This window comes from Hemiscyllium ocellatum, chromosome 18 (genome assembly GCF_020745735.1).
Source record: "Hemiscyllium ocellatum isolate sHemOce1 chromosome 18, sHemOce1.pat.X.cur, whole genome shotgun sequence".
Classification (NCBI taxonomy): domain Eukaryota; kingdom Metazoa; phylum Chordata; class Chondrichthyes; order Orectolobiformes; family Hemiscylliidae; genus Hemiscyllium; species Hemiscyllium ocellatum.
In genome coordinates this window covers 35,479,433-35,497,740 of record NC_083418.1, presented here as the reverse complement: position 1 = coordinate 35,497,740, position 18,308 = coordinate 35,479,433, and the positions used below count along the sequence as shown (strand labels likewise).

Here is an 18,308-nt window from a genome sequence, read left to right as displayed (position 1 = left end):
TAAAACATGTTAAGCAGCAAGTGAACATTTTATTGCAATTAAATTAGTGTACAGGAATAAATTAATCTTGTTTCAAATGTACAAAGCTTTGGTGAGACCACACCTGGAATACTGTGTGCAATTTTGATGTCCATATTTATGGATGGATAAATGTGTTTTAGAGGTAGTACAGTGAAGGTTCACTAGATTAATAGCATTGAAAGCTTATAGCATTTAAGGGAATCAGAAATGGTATACAATGGGATTGAATTAAGAATTTCTTTGACAGATTGACAAGCCATTGTTACTCATTCCCAACTCTGAACTCAATATGAAGATTCATGGAGTTAAAGATATGTTAGCATGACGAGAAGATTGGTTAATTGACAGGATGCAAGGTGTTTGAATAAAAAGGGCATTTTCAAATTGGCAGTCTGTAATTTACAGTGTATGATTCAGATGAAGAGACAGAGTAATGTGTGAACGTTTGCAGATGATACATAGCTAAGTGTAAATGCAAACTATGGGAGGACACAAAGATGTTACAAGACATATAGATATGTTAAATGAGTGAGCTGCAAGATGGCTGATGTTGCATAATGAGGAAATGTGAAGTTATTTACTTTGATCATAAGAATAGAAAACAGATTGTTTCTGAAGTGTGAAAATTTTAAATATTTAGAAATGTTTGGGTGAACTGATACAAGGAATATTATGCAGATAAAGCAAGCAGTTGGAAAGGCAAATAGCATATTGTCCTTTATTTCAAAGTGATTGGGAGTCCAAGGATAAGGAAGTCTTGCTACAGTTGTATACAGTTTTGGTGAGACCATGATATACCTGGAATGCTGTGTGAAATTTTTGATTGTCATATTTAAGAATGGATATGCTTATTGCAGGCCGGACAATGCAAGTTCACAAATTGGGAAAACAGGACAATCCTGTGATAACAGGCTGTGTAAATTAGGCCTGTTTTCTGTGGATTTTAAATGAATGAGATGTGATCTCATTGAAACATTGAAGATTCTGAAGAGGTTTGACTGGTAGATACTTCCCTGGTTTAGAGAAGCTGGATCTTGAAGGCATACCTTCAGCATCAGAGGCTGATATTTAGGCATGAGATAGAAATTTCTTCAGTCAAAGCATTGTGAAATTATCCATTCCAGAGGGTTGTTGATATGTCATCATTTGACTATATTTAAAGTCGAGACAGATTTTTACTTTCTCAGGCAATCGAGGTTTGAGGGTGAATAGGTAGGAAAGTAAACTGAAGCTGAAGATCAGCCATCACCATATTGAATGGCAGCATACACTTGACAAACCATATGATCTTTTCTTGCTCCCACTTTTTATATTCTCATTTGTTGGTATTTACTGAGACAAATGATGCAGTCTTGATGGAAGGCCAGTCTATGACAAAATAATATGACTTACACGGAGCAACAGAGACATTATGCCTCAGAGTACACAATGCTACTGCAAGCAGTGCTTTTTCTCCCCTGAGCTGCCAATCACCCAGCAATTGTTTTGGGACTATGTTGACAGTAAATAAGCTGTTAAGGTACCATGCTAAATAAAAATGATATCACACATTCCATTAAGCTTGCCACCGTATAATAACGAAAACTTTAAGGGACCACTGTTTGGCAACATGCAGGGCACAGCACTGTTGTGCACTGACAGAAATGCAATGCAGAGACAGACTATCTGTTTCTCACTAAAATGAAAGCCATAAATAAAATATGAAATTGCATAAGCTAGCAGAAAAGCAGCAATAAATTACATCATTTATATCTTAGTGTCTTCCCTGAAACCAAATAACATTGTGAGGTCTTTAGGTGTTCTTAGATCTCTTTTCAGAGGCCTTTTTACAGAATCCTTTGATAATTCTACATGAAATTTGCATTTATTGAATAGATGTCAATTACAATCATAACTTGCCCTCGAATGAAACTTAGGGTCACATTTAAGGTTTGTTCTGAGGAATGTTTAACCAATTCTCCCCATGAGGAATGATATTTTCCTGATGGAACTCTGTCTTCAGACACGGGTAAGTACACGAGATGTGAAGTCAGCTTGAAGCTGTCTGGTAATGGTGTAATAATTAGGCAGTTTATCTAAGCCCACCAACCTTTGTAGGGTCAGTATGATACTCATTTATACTTTCTGACAAATACACGGAAGTAACCTCTGAAGGTAGTCAGAAACCCATTGAGAAAGCCCTTTCCACATTGACTGGTGGGTAACTTGTTCAAAGTTAATCACTGTTCCACCCCTATATAGTGCTTCTCTACTGAACTTCCTCATTAACCAACTGGCACCACTGAGCATAATTCTTGTAAAAGGCTGTATTTTAAAATATTGTGTGTTAGTTACTGACTGGCTACTTATCAATTGGTAATGCAATAACCAGGTAAAAGTTAATATATAGAATTTGTGCCTGCAATGTCACTTAGCCGACCAGAAGTCTCCCTATGAGATGGAAAGAAAATGGGAACTTTTAACATCACTGTACATAAATGCAGGCGACAACATGCAAGTAAAAACTCCATAGCAACTCGGGTTTCTAGTGGGACTGATTGGCTAGACAGCCAGTGTACATCAAATTGATGTACTCAATCCCTGTTCTGCTGTTAGATTTGGGACCTGCCTGCCTGCCTCCTGTGGTGTTGGTCTTGGAGCTATGTATCATAGAAATCTTCCAGTAGTGCATAGGAGAATGCCACTCATCCCCTCAGAAAGGAAAAGATTGAAACTGTGCTATCTCATATCTACAAGCACTAAATTATTGTTGGAAATTTGACAACTTTTGATTTTAAAATGTGTAATGCTTTTCTGACTTATTTTTTCTAAAACCAATCAACCTCTCTTGACTTCATTTTGTATCTGATTTGAGGCCCACTGCTTCACTCTATTTCATTTTTTTAGTATTCCTTCGTTCTTTTCTCGATCATTAAGTCTCACTACTTGATAAGACTGGTTGTTGGCAGTTTGCTTATCAAATTAATCATTGACCTGATCACCCATAATCAGTCACACTGCCAGCAATTTGTGAGCCAACTGTTTTTTTAAACTGATGTTGAGGGCGAAGATTTTACATAATGGGGTACCTCATCAGATTACGTTTGATGTAAAGCACAAAAACACACCTTTTTGCCCAACCAATCATTTTCATATGAGTCTCTCCTAATCCTATATTTTTGAATTTTATTGACAAATTGTGCCATTCGTTCTCCTAAGCTGTTGCAATATGTGGCTAGATACATACAGAAGCTCATGTACCAGAGATACCAATTTATGATATTGACTTTCACAGAACTTTGTCATAAGATCTGGAGTTTGGGTGCCTGCTTCCGTCCCGAGTATTGACAGAGTAAAATAAGTGGTTAGTAAAACGGATGGCTATAAAGAAAACATGGAAAGTGCTGCAATGTTTTGTTGTAGCTAACAAATCTTTCTTCCATTGTACTGAAAATAGGGATTTAGTTATCTTTGCTCTATCTTTAATAATGTTTGCCTGGTTAGTCTGTATTGTACCAAGAAAACAGCACAGAATGCTTTACCCATCTCCTCTGCACATTTATAAGAAATGGACAGTATTATGATGTATCATTGAGATGTATTAGTAATGCTGTAAACAGAAGCGTTCTCACTACCACTCTAAATTGCCATATTTGGTTAGAAATCAGATTACTCCGTCCCACAGAACATTTCTAAGTGTTGTGGAATCCTTGCAACTACATCAGCATTTCCTTGTTAACCTCTGATTAATGTCACTTCTCTGATAACATTCTTTGAACGCTGATAAATTAATGCACATTAATGTGCTTTCAGACTTCCGACTGGCTTGTACTATTTATTCTGTCCCCAAGGATATTAGTTGGTAATTGGTATTATTGAGCAGTTGATGAGAAAACAGATGCTACATTAACAATGTTTGTGTATAGAATAGAAAATAGTCTCAGTAAGCATCATGACCTTCCCAAGTGTTGGAGGTTTATACATCTGATTAGCCATGAAATTAAGTTCCACAAAGGGAAATGCATTTTAATTAATGGCTTCTTATTATTCTTGTGAAGGCAGGATAGGGATTTAAAAGAAAATTGCACTATGCTTTTAAGTTTCAGTTGTTCTCATGTCTCAGGCTAAACTCTTTTAGTCCTCCTTTCTGGGTCCACCGTGATCCTGATGATCAATGCAGATCTCCTTTTGGAACCTCCTAATTACTTCCCTCTTCCCCATTGCCCCTTCCTACAATGGTCACTTCTCAAAGCCTTTTCCCTGCCTGATGGCTCCTTCAACCGTCCAGCAACACCTCCTGATTGCCTCCATCCCCTTCTGCATCTGCTTGCTTCCAATCACCTCTCCCTTTCATGACTTGCCTGAAGTTGTTACTGGAGAGATAGTCAGCCTAACTTCCTGCCAGTGGAGCTGCTGAGTTGCCTGTTGATGTCTGATTTGTATACACATCTCCCTGGTGGCTTGCAACAGTTGGCCCAAGAGAAAATTTCAGATAAGCCTCAGGACTCCATCTGGTGAACACATCCAGAAGCAGTCTGAATCTAATTTTCACCCTGGGTAAATCCATATTCTTAAATAGGAATGTAACAAAAATAGGTTTTCACTGTTAAAACATGAGGTTTCAAGTAAATTGAAATGAATTGGCGGAGGGCTTGGCATCTGATAATGTTGACCTTACTCTGAAAGGTAATTATAGAGAATATGGAATATGTAGTGTGGAATTTGATAGAGATTAGTTAAGCTTCAAAACAATATGGAAATGGTTGGCAGTATAGTCAGAATTAGGGAATTTTACAAATTCAAAACAAAATAAATAGGAGTGCTCAAGAATGAAGGAGGAAGAAAGTTATGGGGATAACGGTATCATAGAGTAATAAGTAAACACAATACATTTACGCCTTACCTAACACTACGGACAATTTAGCATGGCCAATTCACCTGACCCGCACATCTTTGGACTGTGGGAGGAAACCGGAGCACCCGGAGGAAACCCACGCAGACACGGGGAGAACGTGCAAACTCCACACAGACAGTTGCCTGAGTCAGGAATTGAATCCAGGTCTCAGGCGCTGTGAGGCAGCAGTGCTAACCACTGTGCCACCGTGCCCCCCACAATTTCTGAACATAACAACTACTCCACTGCCTTTTGGATAACAGATACTGAAAATAGTCCAGTCATTGCCATTTACAACCTGTATTTCTTCATTTATTCCATTTTGCCTCATATTATCATCCCTTCTGTTGTTTAAATCATTCCTTATTCTAACCTATCATAGACACTCCCTCCTGTTACATTCTCCAGTTCACCCACTTGATGACTTTGTACTTGCTTAAAGGCCATTTCGCCTATAACATTTTCCAGCTCTGCTGAAAGGTCACAATCTGGAACGTTGGGTGGAATCTTCTGCTCTCAGTGATGATGAGCTTAAGAGAAGATCACTTAATTAGTTGGGTAGCAGGTATACCCATGGCTGGCTGTCCTGCCTTATTTCCTGTTGAGGTCCTTCAGTCCCTAATTAATGGCTGCTCAAGTGTCAGCCTGCCATTGCAGGGGTTAACCCTGTTAACCGTGTAACCCATGTCAACCAGCATGTGACTCTGTTACCAGGCAGTGTGCACAGTGAGTATCCTCGTACCTCAACTGTTAGTGGGGATGGGGTGGGTGGGGGGAGGGGAGTGGTGCTCTCGATCAAAGCTGCTCAATGCTTACTCAAGCAGCTACAAATTTTACAAAATGGTTGCTTGCTGGGTTCTAGCACTGACCCTTGCTTCCAATCTGTTTTAGTCCCAGTTCCTGTTTGTGTTTCTGAGACTCCTGGATCCTCTTCCAGCAGAAGCCATGCTGAACACAGGAGTAGTTAGTAGCTACTCATGTTGTCCATCGGTGCATTTATCTCCTTGGCTAGTGGATTGTTGCTGGGCCATCACTGGAAAAGAAAGTGTGGATCTCCCTCAGCCACAGCCCCCATGCCTCAAGAAGATTCCACTTATTCACTCTGTTTCACACTTCAAATATTGTTACTAGATCAGATGGATATCTCCATCATTTTTTTGTTTTGATTTCAGGTTTCCTGAATCTGTATTTTGCCTTTTGCATGTAAACAGAGAAGCAGTCTGACAATGGGGAAGGAATGGTCAGTAAAATGATTCCCAATACATTGTGGATGATGGGGGAAATTCGCAGGCTGGACTGTGGTACACGATGGAGACCATATTGCCTGAACAGGAGTAAGAGCAATGTGGCTTATTTCTGCAGGGTTCTACACAGTCCTGTAAGATCGGCAGATCCTGGTGTCCTTTCCTTTCTGGTCAGATCCCAGCAACATCCAATTGTGTCAGGTTTTGACCATCCAGCTTCTGTATTTATCTGAGGATTATTTATCCCAGTTGATCCCTAATTGGAGATGGTTCAGGGGAGGTTTGTTTGATCAAATCTGGAATAAGCAGGTTTTCTTATGAGGATGGGTTGGGTAAACTGGGCCTGTTTCCATTGGAGTTTTGAAGAGTGAGGGATGACCTCAAAGAGGAATAGATCCTGATGGGTTTAACAGGATGTTCCTTCTTCAGGTTCCGTCCAGAACTAGGGGACAAAGATTTAAAATTGGGGGCTTTCAGGACAAAGATGAGAATTTTTTTCTCGGAGGCTTGTGCGACTTTGAAATTGTCTGCTTCAGAAGAGAGTGGCAGATAAGATAGATGTGGATAGATTTTTGGTTGAATCGAGGGCAGATGGAAATGTGAAATTCAAAACACAAGCAGATCATCCATGGTCTTATTGAATGGCGAAGTGGACTTGAGGAATCAAATGGTCTACATCTACTCCAACTTTACATGCTCATGTATAACTAACTGCCCTCAGACTTTAACACCATCCTCCCAGTATTCTTATCGAAGGGATTTCAGGTAACAGAATCTGCCCATTCTACAAATCTCACTGCTGTTTCTAGATCTTAGTAACTCCTTTAAAAGTCTGATAAATGAGATTTTGTCATACTAATGTCAAACCTAGATTTCCGTCCCATTTCTCGTAGATTTCAGGGAATTTTATGAAGTTAACTCATGGCCAAGGACTCCAGTTATTATATGTGTATTGATTTATCAGTAGCTTTGACACAGAATTCTACGAGCTGAATTTTACAATGGAGAAAGGCTTCCAACCTTTAGCCTTTGTCAAAGCCAAGTGTGAATTGATCTCAACTTGTCCGGCTTGGCCTGCGGACATTTAATTATAAGGTCCTTAATTGGCCTGAAGTGGAAATCCTCTTCTCAATTCAGGAAATCAGTCAAATTCTGCACACACCTCATGTTGTAGAAATGTTGCTGGGAGCAGTGGGAAGGAGAGGTCTCATGATAATGTCACTGAGCTAGTAAGCAAGGGGCCCAGGACTAATGTCTTTGGGATCTGGGTTCAAATACTACTATGGCAGATGATGAAATTTGGATTTAATTTTTAAAATTCCTGGAATTAAAAGCGAGCCTAATGGCAACCAGGTAACCATTGTTGATTGGTTTTGTACAAAACCAACCTAATGTCCTTTAAGGAAGGAAATCAGCTAGCCTTACCTGTGTAAGACCATTGTCAGGCCTACATGTATCCCCAGACTACCAGCAATGTGGTTGGCTCTTAACTGCTTTCTGAAATGGCTTAGCAAGCTACTGATCTCAAGGGGAAGTAGGGACGGGCAATAAATGCTGATCCAGGCAACGACACATATGTATCATAAGTGAATAAAAGCAAATGTGCTGGGCTGCAGAGTGAGTCCTGAATAGGAAGTGAAGAATTTAACAATATCTTCATTACTTACTGTAGTGATTGTAATGAGGTCAGCCAGGTTGACATCATAGAATGAGTTCCCAGATTTGGGCTGTTAACCTGGTCCAATTAGGGAGCCCTGGCTGACAGATATAAACTGGAGCGTCAAACATCCTGTTAACTCTGAGAGCTGGCTCTGACGGAGTATCTATGTAAGTTCAATAAAGGGTGACTTGGTGACAGGATATTGGCCTCTGAGTTAATTTAGTGGTGATGAGAGAATACTATGCTCCTGAAGAAATTCACTCACAACACTCATCTTTGAGTTGGGGTAAATATTTCTGGCATCATGCCATTATTTGGGAAGTTTGACTTGTTTATTTGTGCTGTCAAAGACTGGGCCAATATGTGGAAAAAATGTTTCTTCTTTCCCTGGGCAAATGACATTGGGGGAGGTGAAAAGCAATGAGTAATTCTCCTGGCAGCTTGTGGACCCACAGCTTTTTTAGTTGTTAGGCGTTTAACATGTCCTGAGGCACCAAATATTAAAACCTTTCAAAAGTTGACAGATTTAGTTAAGGACTATTACGACCCCCAAGCCTCCTCTAATTCTGAGATGCTATCAGTTTTACTCAGCAGTTTGAGAACAAGGGGAATCTTTGTCTCAGGATTGTTGACCAGGTTAATATGCCTGGCAGAGGCATATGACTTTAGTTTAACCCTTTGTGAGATGCTGTGAGACCGTTTGGTGTGTAGAATTGATGATGTGATCATGCAAAAGTGCCTGGACTTCAAACAGGCCTGACTACTGGCTTTATCATTAGAAAATGAGGCACGTGGAACATGAATTACAGAGAATGCCATCAGAAATAGGCACCCTTGCTAGGCTGACTTTGAGTGAAGCAATTGAGTCAGCAGTTGCATAGCCTTACACTGGACATATCCTGAACAGAGTAACTCTCGGTCAGCCCGCAGCAAAACCCCAAAATAAAACCAAGCCTCGGCAAAATGTTAAAAATTTTCTTCAGGATTCAGACTGACAAACCGTTGTAGTTGCTCCCGGTGTGCAGACTAGAGTGAGCAAAAGAGTTCTACTCAGCCTAAATTGAGCAAGAGGATTCATAGGCTGATATCCAGGAGAATGCACCCTGAAAAGCCCACCTACATCTGGCTTGGAACAGTTAAATTGTTTAGCAGCATCCAAATCAGAACCAATCAAAGTAAACATCCGGTTAAATGGTCACCTGGTTCTAATGAAGTTTGATACTAGTACGGCTGTATCAGTGATTGCAGAGCGAGTCATTAACAAATTTCGCTCTGGACTCCAACCCTGAAGCTTGTGTAAAACCTTGGCTAGACTCAGAACATATACCTTTACAGTTTAACTGTACAACTTCGGTTCCGGTCTCACATGAGAAGCAGCTGGTTTAGTTACCACTGATTGTAGTAAAAAGTTCGGACCCAGGCCTACTGAGGTAAAGTTGGTTGAGTAAAATTCACCTAGAATGGCTCAACATTTTTAAATTAGAAAATGGCTGCCTGAGTAAAGTCCTAATTAAATATCTGGAAGTTTTTCAGGAAGGTCTAGGAACGATCAAAAGAGCCAAGGCCACCTTGCATGTTGACCAGGAAGCAATTCCACGATTCTGCAAGGACTGCCTAGTGTCAGTTGCCTTAGCGGCAGAAATAGAGACAGAAATCAGGCGGCTGCAAAGTGAAGGAATCATGAAACCAACACAGTTTGTGGAATAGGCAGCACCAGTTTTATCGATTGTGAAGCCCAATGGGTCAGTTCACCTTTGTGGGGCTTTCAAACAAATGAAAAACTGCTTTTTGCAGCTGGATAAATACCCAGTCTTTCACACAGAAGACTTATACGTAAAACCAGTAGGGGGACTGTCCCTCATGAAGCTGGATATGAGCCATGCATACTTGCAATTGCAGTTAGATGAGGATTCCCAGAAGTATGCTGCAATTAATACCCACATGGGTTTCTACCAACACACGCAACTGCTATTTGGGATATCATCAGCCTGTGCCATTTTTCAGCAGATGATAGAGAACACTTTACAAGGTCTACCCCAGGACACCATTATTTGGATGATGTGCTAATAAATGGGAAGACCAATAAAGAACATTTAGGGGACTGACTCCGAGCTGGCTGGCCATAGTCAGTGTACTGTGGGGAAGAAAGTTCTCTAGAATTGGAACACATTGCCTTATGTTTTTCTTCTTTGTTTCTGTGCTTTTTGGGTTTCTTTTCCTTTACAAAGAAAAAGGAATGAAGAGCATTTCAGGATCTCGGTCATAGTGCTTAAATGTTTCTTCATGCCTTAGGAGGGATAAATGTGTGGTCCAAGCACCCCAAGTGACCTCCTCGGGTTACAGAGTCGACAAGACAGGATCACATCCATTGGAAGACAAAATGAAGGCATTCAAAGGTGGCCTGGCTCCCAAATCTGTACCAGAGCTTAGAGCTTTCCTTTGGTGAATTATTACGGAAAATTCATACATAACCTGGCCTCTATTCTGACACCCTTATATCTGCTATTGAAAAAGGGTCAGCTTTTGAAATTGTAGTCTAGTAGCCAACATTTAGCCTTTAGGGAAGTGAAGAAGCAGCTATTGTTGTCTAAATTATTGGTACACTATGGTCCCAAACAAGATGGGTTATGACATGCAATGCCTCCCTGTATGTAATTGTGCTAGTGTTGGCTCACTGGGGGCCCAATGGAGAGGAACCGGTTGATAGTGTATACTAGAACCTCAATTAATCAAAGGAGATGGGTAGGGAGTATTTTGTTCAGATAATTGATCATTTGGATTATTGACCTGATCATAACAAGCGGTAATTTATGAGTGCCGGTTATCTGGCAATGCACACCATATTGCTATATAATTGATAAATGAATGCTGAATTGTCTAATGTCATTTTTTACAGGACCTTAAGATCTTTGTTTGGATAATCTGAAATTCGGATAATTGATGTTCAGATTATCGAGGTTGTATTGTGCATTTCCCATTCTTTGACCGATGCAGAGCACAAGTATGCCCAGATAGAGAAGGAAGGTTTGGAGGTGATCTTTGGTGTGAGAAAGTTCCACAAATACCTTTATTCACATAAATTTGTATTAGTAACAGACCATAAGCCCCTGCAAGGGCTCCTTCAAGAGGATAGGGCTGTACCACCCGTAGCTTCAGGTTGAATTCAGCAGTGTGCTCTTATCCTGCACTTATTCAATTATAAATTGGAACACCATCTGGGAAACCAAGTAGCAAATGCAGATGATTTGAGCCACCTCCCATTGACAGATACACCACTGGCGGTGCCAACATGAGAAGAGTCCATTCTGATTTAAAACTTCATGGACACCCTTCCAGTCACCGCTGACATTACCAGACTGTGGACACAAAAATCTCTGGTCCTTGCAAAACTAAAACAGCTGATTGTGATGGGGAAACAAAAGGACAATCACAACCAGAATTGAGACATGTCTGTGCCCAGCAAGGCCCGATCATCATGGAGAATGACATATTATTTATGGTGAGCAAGAATGATTGTCCTGAGCAAAGTTCACTGCTAGGTACTGTCTGTACTCCACCAGGGTCAGGCTGGGCTTTCCAAAATTAAGATGTCAGCGAGAAGTGATGTCTGGTTGCCAGGATTGGATGCCAACATAGCTGCATTGATGTGGTAGTGCCTAGAGAGCCAACAAGGACAATTATCACAGCCAGCAGCTCCTCCACTTTCATGGGAAAGCTGGGTAAACCCTAGACTTAGTTAAACATTGACTGTGCCGATCCTTTCATGGACTCTATGTTTTATGTTAGTGTGATTGGGCATATATAGAGTTCATCCATGAAATACGAGGACAATGGTCAAGAAGTTGCGAGCGTCTTTTGCAATATACTAACTCCTGGAGGTGTTGGTCACAAACGATGGGCCACTATTTTCCAGCAGGGAATTTGAATATTTTCCTAAAGTTGAATGCCATTTGACATGTAAGGAATTGAATTGAATTTATTGTCATGTGTACCGTGTAAAGAAACAGCCTACAATATCACTAGATACCAAACTGTCCCGGTTCCTGTTTGATTATAGACTACTCCTCTCACACCTACAGGAATAGCTCCAGCAAAGTTATTAATGGGGAGAAGACTCCATATCAAGTTAAAACCGGTCTTCCCAGACCTGCGGTGGAGGATGAAATGACATCAGGAATGCCAATAGTTGACACAAGACTCCTCTACGCAAGAGGCAGTTTACTTCAGGGGATGAAGTTTGGTGTTGAAACCATGGAAATGGTCCTACATGGATCAGAGACAAAAAAAAAACTGCAGATGCTAGAATCCAAAGTAGACAGACTGGAAAAACACCACAAGCCAGGCAGTATCAGGATCAGAGGCATGATTGACACAAGGTTAGGTGCTGTGATGTACAAAGTTCGGGTAGGAGAGGTGAACCTGAACAAGCATGTTGCCCACATGAAAGGTGCAACCTTGCAATCTGGGCAGGAGCAAAACCTATGCAGCCCCTCAGAACATCTGGCAAGGCTGTCAGAACCCTAGGGTCCTCCCCCTTTCCCTAGCATTGAAGAAACATCTGGAGGATGCAATGGACATGGCAAATGTTGTAGCCTGAATGCCTTTACTGCCTAAAGATGATGGATTGTTGTGGTTCTGTTCGCTGAGCTGGGAGTTTTTCTTGCAAACGTTTCGTCCCCTTTCTAGGTGATATCTTCAGTGCTTGGGAGCCTCCTGTGAAGCGCTTCTGTGCTGATTCCTCCGGCATTTATACTGGTTTGAATCTGCCGCTTCCGGTTGTCAGTTGCTATCCGTTGCAGTGGCCAGTATATAGGGTCTAGGTCGATGTGTCTGTTGATAGAATTCGTGGATGAGTGCCATGCTTCTAGGAATTCCCTGGCTGTTTTCTGTTTGGCCTGCCCTATAATAGTGGTGTTGTCCCAATCGAATTCATGTTGTTTGTCATCTGAGTGTATGGCTACTAGGGATAGCTGGTCGTGTCGTTTCGTGGCTAGTTGATGTTCGTGGATGCGGATTGTTAGCTGTCTTCCTGTTTGTCCTGTGTAGTGTTTTGTGCAGTCCTTGCATGGGATTTTGTACACTACGTTGGTTTTGCTCATGCTGGGTATCGGGTCCTTTGTCCTGGTGAGTTGTTGTCTGAGGGTGGCTGTTGGTTTGTGTGCTGTTATGAGTCCTAGTGGTCGCAGCAGTCTGGCTGTCAGTTCAGAAATGCTCCCGATGTATGGGAGTGTGGCCAGTCCTTTGGGTTGTGGCATGTCCTCATTTTGTTGTCTTTCCCTGCGGCATCTGTTGATGAAATTGCGCGGATATCCGTTTTTGTTGAATACCTTGTATAGGTGTTCTTCTTCCTCTTTTTGTAGTTCAGGTGTGCTGCAGTGTGTTGTGGCCCTTTTGAATAATGTCCTGATGCAACTTCATTTGTGTGTGTTGGGGTGGTTGCTTTCATAGTTCAGGACTTGGTCTGTGTGTGTGGCTTTTCTGTATACCTTCGTGGTGAATTCTCCGTTTGGTGTTCTTCGTACCATCATGTCCAGGAATGGCACATTGACCTAGACCCTATATACCGGCCACTGCAACGGACAGCAACTGACAACCGGAAGTGGCAGATTCAAACCACTATAAATGCCGGAGGAATCAGCACAGAAGCGCTTCACAGGAGGCTCCCAAGCACTGAAGATGTCACCTAGAAAGGGGACGAAACGTTTGCAAGAAAAACTCCCAGCTCGGCGAACAGAACCACAACAACGAGCACCCGAGCTACAAATCTTCTCACAAACTTTGAAAGATGATGAATTTTGGCAAGACAGTCTATAGTCTGATACACACCACCTGTATCTGAGGCTGAATCATAGGGTCATAGGCTGTACAGCATGGAAACAGATCCAACTTATCCATGCCATCAAGATATCCTAAATAAATCTAGTCCTATTGCCAACATTTGGCCCATATCCCTCTAAACTTTTCCTATTCATTTACCCATCCAGATGTTTTTTAAATGTTGCAATTGTACCAGCCTCAGCCACTTCCTCTGGCAGATCGTTCCATACACATACCGACCTCTACATGAAGAAGCTGCTCCATGGTTCCCTTTTAAATCTTTCCCCTCACACCTTATACCTCTGCCTTCTGGTTTTAGATTCCCTTACCCTGTGGTTGTTCACCTTATCCTTGCTGCTCATGATTCTATACTTCTCTACAAAGTCACCCCTCAGCTCCCAGTGCTCCAGGGAAAATAGCCACAGCCTTTTCACTCTCTCCCTAAAACCTAAACCCTCCAACCCTGGCAACATCCTTGTAAATCATTTCGGAACCTTTCAAATTTCAAGTATTTCCTGTAGCAGGGAGACCAGGATTGAATGCAGTATTCCTATAGTGGTCTAACTCCTAATGTCCTGTGCAGCCGTAACATGACCTCTCAACTCCTATATTCAATGCACTGACCAGTAAAGGCAAGCACACTCAATGCTTTCTTCACTGTACTGTCTAACTGCAACTCCACTTCCAAGGAACTATGAACCTGCACTCTTTGTTCGGTCTCTTAGTTCGGCAGCAGTCCCCAGGACTACCATTTAAGTGTACAGGTTGTTTGGCAATCTAGCAGTTAGACACACCATTCTCTGCCATTCTCACACTCCGATCACTTAATCTGCACTATCACCAGTCTCTCTCCCCAACACTCCACCCCACTGCCCCACCCACACTAATGCATAAATGCTGCCTCCTCCACACCACGTCAGCTCTGCTGAAAAGTCATCCAGACTCGAAATGTTAGCTTGCTCTCTCTCCATGGATCCTGCATGTCCTGCTGTGATTTCCAGCATCTTTTGTTTTCAGCGTACATTTCAGCATTTGCTCCAATATTGTGTCAGGGGTTTTATTCACTCCGGGAGCTGGCTCTGAGCTAATTGGTTCATGTCATGTGCTATGCATGTGTAAATAAAGGGTGACCTAGTGACGGGTCACTGGCCTGTGTGGAGTTATTTCTCTTATCAATATCCATGATACTTAGACCCACAATACACAAGGAAAACATTCATTTCTTGTCACGGCAGTATTTAAATTGGCACAAGATAATAGACATAACAAGTAAAGTTTTCTTTCCAAATAAGTGATACCCATTTCTACAACAGAAAAAAATAGCTGATGCATTTCCATTGCACATATACAAATCTGGAAGATTTTAACCAAACAGTTCCCAAAACTTCTTTACAGCATCTCAGATCACAATCTCAGATTTAAATTTAATTTTTGATACAGTGTTCATTGCGATAACATTCATTTCATTTAGTTCCCATCTGCCTCTGCCCCCACCCCCATCCCATCCATGCCCACCTACCATCCGTGCCCCTGCCCGCACAGCCTTCCCCCATCCACCCCTCAACCCCTTCCAACCCTGCCCTGTCAGTCCGCTCCCACCCACATTCCACCTCACCCTCCACGCTGCTGCCCCTCCCCCGCTACTCCCACCTTCAGGCAGCCATGACTGGACACTAGCAATAAGACCGCTGCCGCCTTTGGGGGGGGTGAGTGTCCAAATAGCGTGTGCGCGCGCACACACACCCACAGACAGACAGACACTCACTTTCGCGTGCACACACACACACGTTTTGCTGCAACTTTTTGCCACGTTCTACTTTTGTCCTGTACCGGAGAATGATAGAGAGATTATCTGGGGAAGGAAGGTTTAGGACACGCCCTTGTGTAGAACTCCAGGAAAGGTGTGGTGAGGGAGAGGGCGGGCAGTCAGTCATTTGCAGATGATGCCTGGGCTCCCATCGATGTCCAGGACTGTTCTCAGCAGCATTTCAGTAAGCTGAGTTCGTTTTTAATCATTGTAAGCAAAAGGCACAATCAGCATTGGAAACACCTCTTTGATGTAATGTTTCCGTCAGGACCTCGAGATCTCCTTTGGATAATCTGATATTCAGATAATTGATATTCGGATAATCCAGGTTCCTCTGTATATCTTGGAACATGACACCAGCTTTGACATTTGATCTTGGCAGCTACCACCATAATCACCCTTTCCTCTCTGATGCCCTTTAGCATGTTTTGCCTCCAAATTTGTGTCCACCTTTCCTATAACACCATGTTTGCATTCTTTCAATTGGTTTCCTGGTCTGCCACAGTACTGAAGCAGAATGTTTTTTAAACATACAAATAGCATGCTGGTAACCGTGAAAATGTCATGCCAATATTCTTCATCCTTCTTGACATGTCAGCACTTTTGACACTATCATCATATTATCATCCTCCAGTGCCTCTCTACTGTAGTTCATTTGGTTGGGACTGCTCTTCTTTAGTTCCACTCTTACTTTAGCCAGAGAATTGTCTGCAATATCTCCTGCTTCTGCTCCACACCATTTCCTCTGGTGTCCTCCAAGGATCTATTCCTGATTTCCCCTCATCCCTCCTATTTCTCAACCATGTGCTGCCCATTCAAAAATGAAACATTACTTTGCACATGTATACTGACAATATCCAGTCTATCTCACTAATGCCTTTCTAACTCTAAGTTGTCTGCCTGCTTCTTTAATATCTCACACTAGATGAAGAGATTTTTCCTCCAATTAAATTTAGGAAAGCTGAAGCTATTGCTTTTGGTGACTGATACAAAATTTATTTCCAAGCCATCAACTCCGTTCTTTTTCCTGGCAATTTTATAAGGCTGAACCATATTATTTATAACCTTGGTGTCAGATTTAGCTCCAAGATAAGCTTTAGATCAGATCTCTACACTATATCTAATTTTCACCTCCATACCATCAACTGGCTCTGCCTGAGTGTGTCCATAGTCGAAAAATGCTTTGTCTTTGTTACCTCTAGACTTCACTAGTCCAAAACATTGTGTTTGGTTTCCCAGATTCCTTCCTTCATTAAATTGATGGTATCCAAAATTCTACTGCCCAACTCCTTACTTGTACTAAGTCCTGGACACTCATCATCCCTTTACACTTTGACATGTATTGGCTGTTGATTAAGTAATGAGGCCATGAACACTTTTGTCTTCAAAAGTGTTCATGGTCTCAATCCCCCCCCCAACACACACACACACACATACACACACACACACACACACAAAATCACACACACAATCATACACACACACATACGTACACCTATTTCTTTTCTCGCTCCCATTTCACATACCTGTGCTTTTAATTCTGACATCCTGAGCAGTCCAATTTTAATCCTTCACAACAGGTGGCTGTGCCTTCAGCTGTCAAAGTACTAAGTTCTGGAATTGCCTTCCCAAACCTTGTTAACTGTCATCAAAATATTTGTTAAAACTTCACTCTTTGATCATTCACGCTAGCATTTCCTTAGATAATCCAATGTTAAATTTTGCTCCATAATACTTGTGAATTGTCTTGGGATCTTTTACTTGCATGAAACTGCAACACAAATGATTGTTGTTGTTGTTCAGATATGAAAGGGCAACAGGTTAGAAGGTTTGGAAGCAAGACTAGAAATATTTCTTTATCTGGTATGTGATTATTATCTACAACAGATTGCACGAAAGAAAGGTTCAACCCAAAACACTGGACTCATTAAAGAAACAGCTAAAATACTGACATGGAAAATGATAAGGTTCGCAATCTGGATCCAATAACAGTATTCTGTTGTTTTCACAGGTAACAGTGGTTTACATCAGTCATCGTTTCTTCAGTGGAAGTAGAAAGAAAGTAATTCGTCCTGAATTCAATCTCACTTTAAGAATATGGTACTTATCAGTTTGTAGCTGTTCTTCACACAGACATCCCTTCAACATTCGGGGACAAGAGTAACCCAAGAAGACCATGTTGAGTGATGTTATTTCTCTATGTTCTGATAAATATTTGTTGATCCTGTTGAATAACGGTTGTTAGGGAATGTAGTTGATCATTTCTGATATGGCTCAACTTGCATTCCAGTTTAAATGTGCCATCAATCCAATTTCATTAAAAATAAACCAGATGGGAAACAGTTGACTTAACACTAATCCAGCATTTTCACAACACCAGCAAATATAGGAAAATAAATTTCATATAATTGCAACATAAAATGGTAAATGTTTCATAAGACAATGTTTTGAATGAAGTTCAGGGGTCTGCTGTTGCTTGTGGAGGTCTCCATGGAGTAATAAGAACATTGGAATTTCTTCAAAGGCACTTTTTTTTATCTGGTTGCCAAGACTCGAGTGATGGCTTTTAAGCAGTGACTTGTCATCTCTGATTTACTCATTTTACTCCACTTTTCAGTCCCCATTGTAAATTGAATAGCTTTAAGACACACGTCTTTTCCTCACACCCAGTAATTATTTTTACACGACACAAAAAGTAATTTCCGAGATGTTATCTGTATTGTGGAAATAGCCTTCACTTTATTAAATGAAAACAGAAAATGCTGTAGAAACTCAGCAGGCAGTGTCTATGGACAAAGAAACAGAGTTTACATTTGAGTCTGAATTCTGTGTTTTTGTTTCCAGTTTCCAGCATCTGCAGTATTTGTTCCTTTTTATTCTGCTTTA

General features: G+C 41.4%; 1 protein-coding gene across 3 annotated transcripts in view; it reads left to right on the top strand.

Annotated features, from left to right (window-relative positions):
- The window catches only part of saxo4 (stabilizer of axonemal microtubules 4), a 153,111-nt gene extending 135,366 nt beyond the window's left edge, over nucleotides 1-17,745 (top strand). For all 3 annotated transcript variants that reach the window (XM_060838848.1, XM_060838851.1, XM_060838852.1), the window contains one exon: nucleotides 17,434-17,745. The gene's annotated coding sequence lies outside the window, so the exon portion shown is untranslated. The remainder of the gene's footprint in view (nucleotides 1-17,433) is intronic.
- The last annotated feature ends 563 nt before the right edge of the window (nucleotides 17,746-18,308 follow it).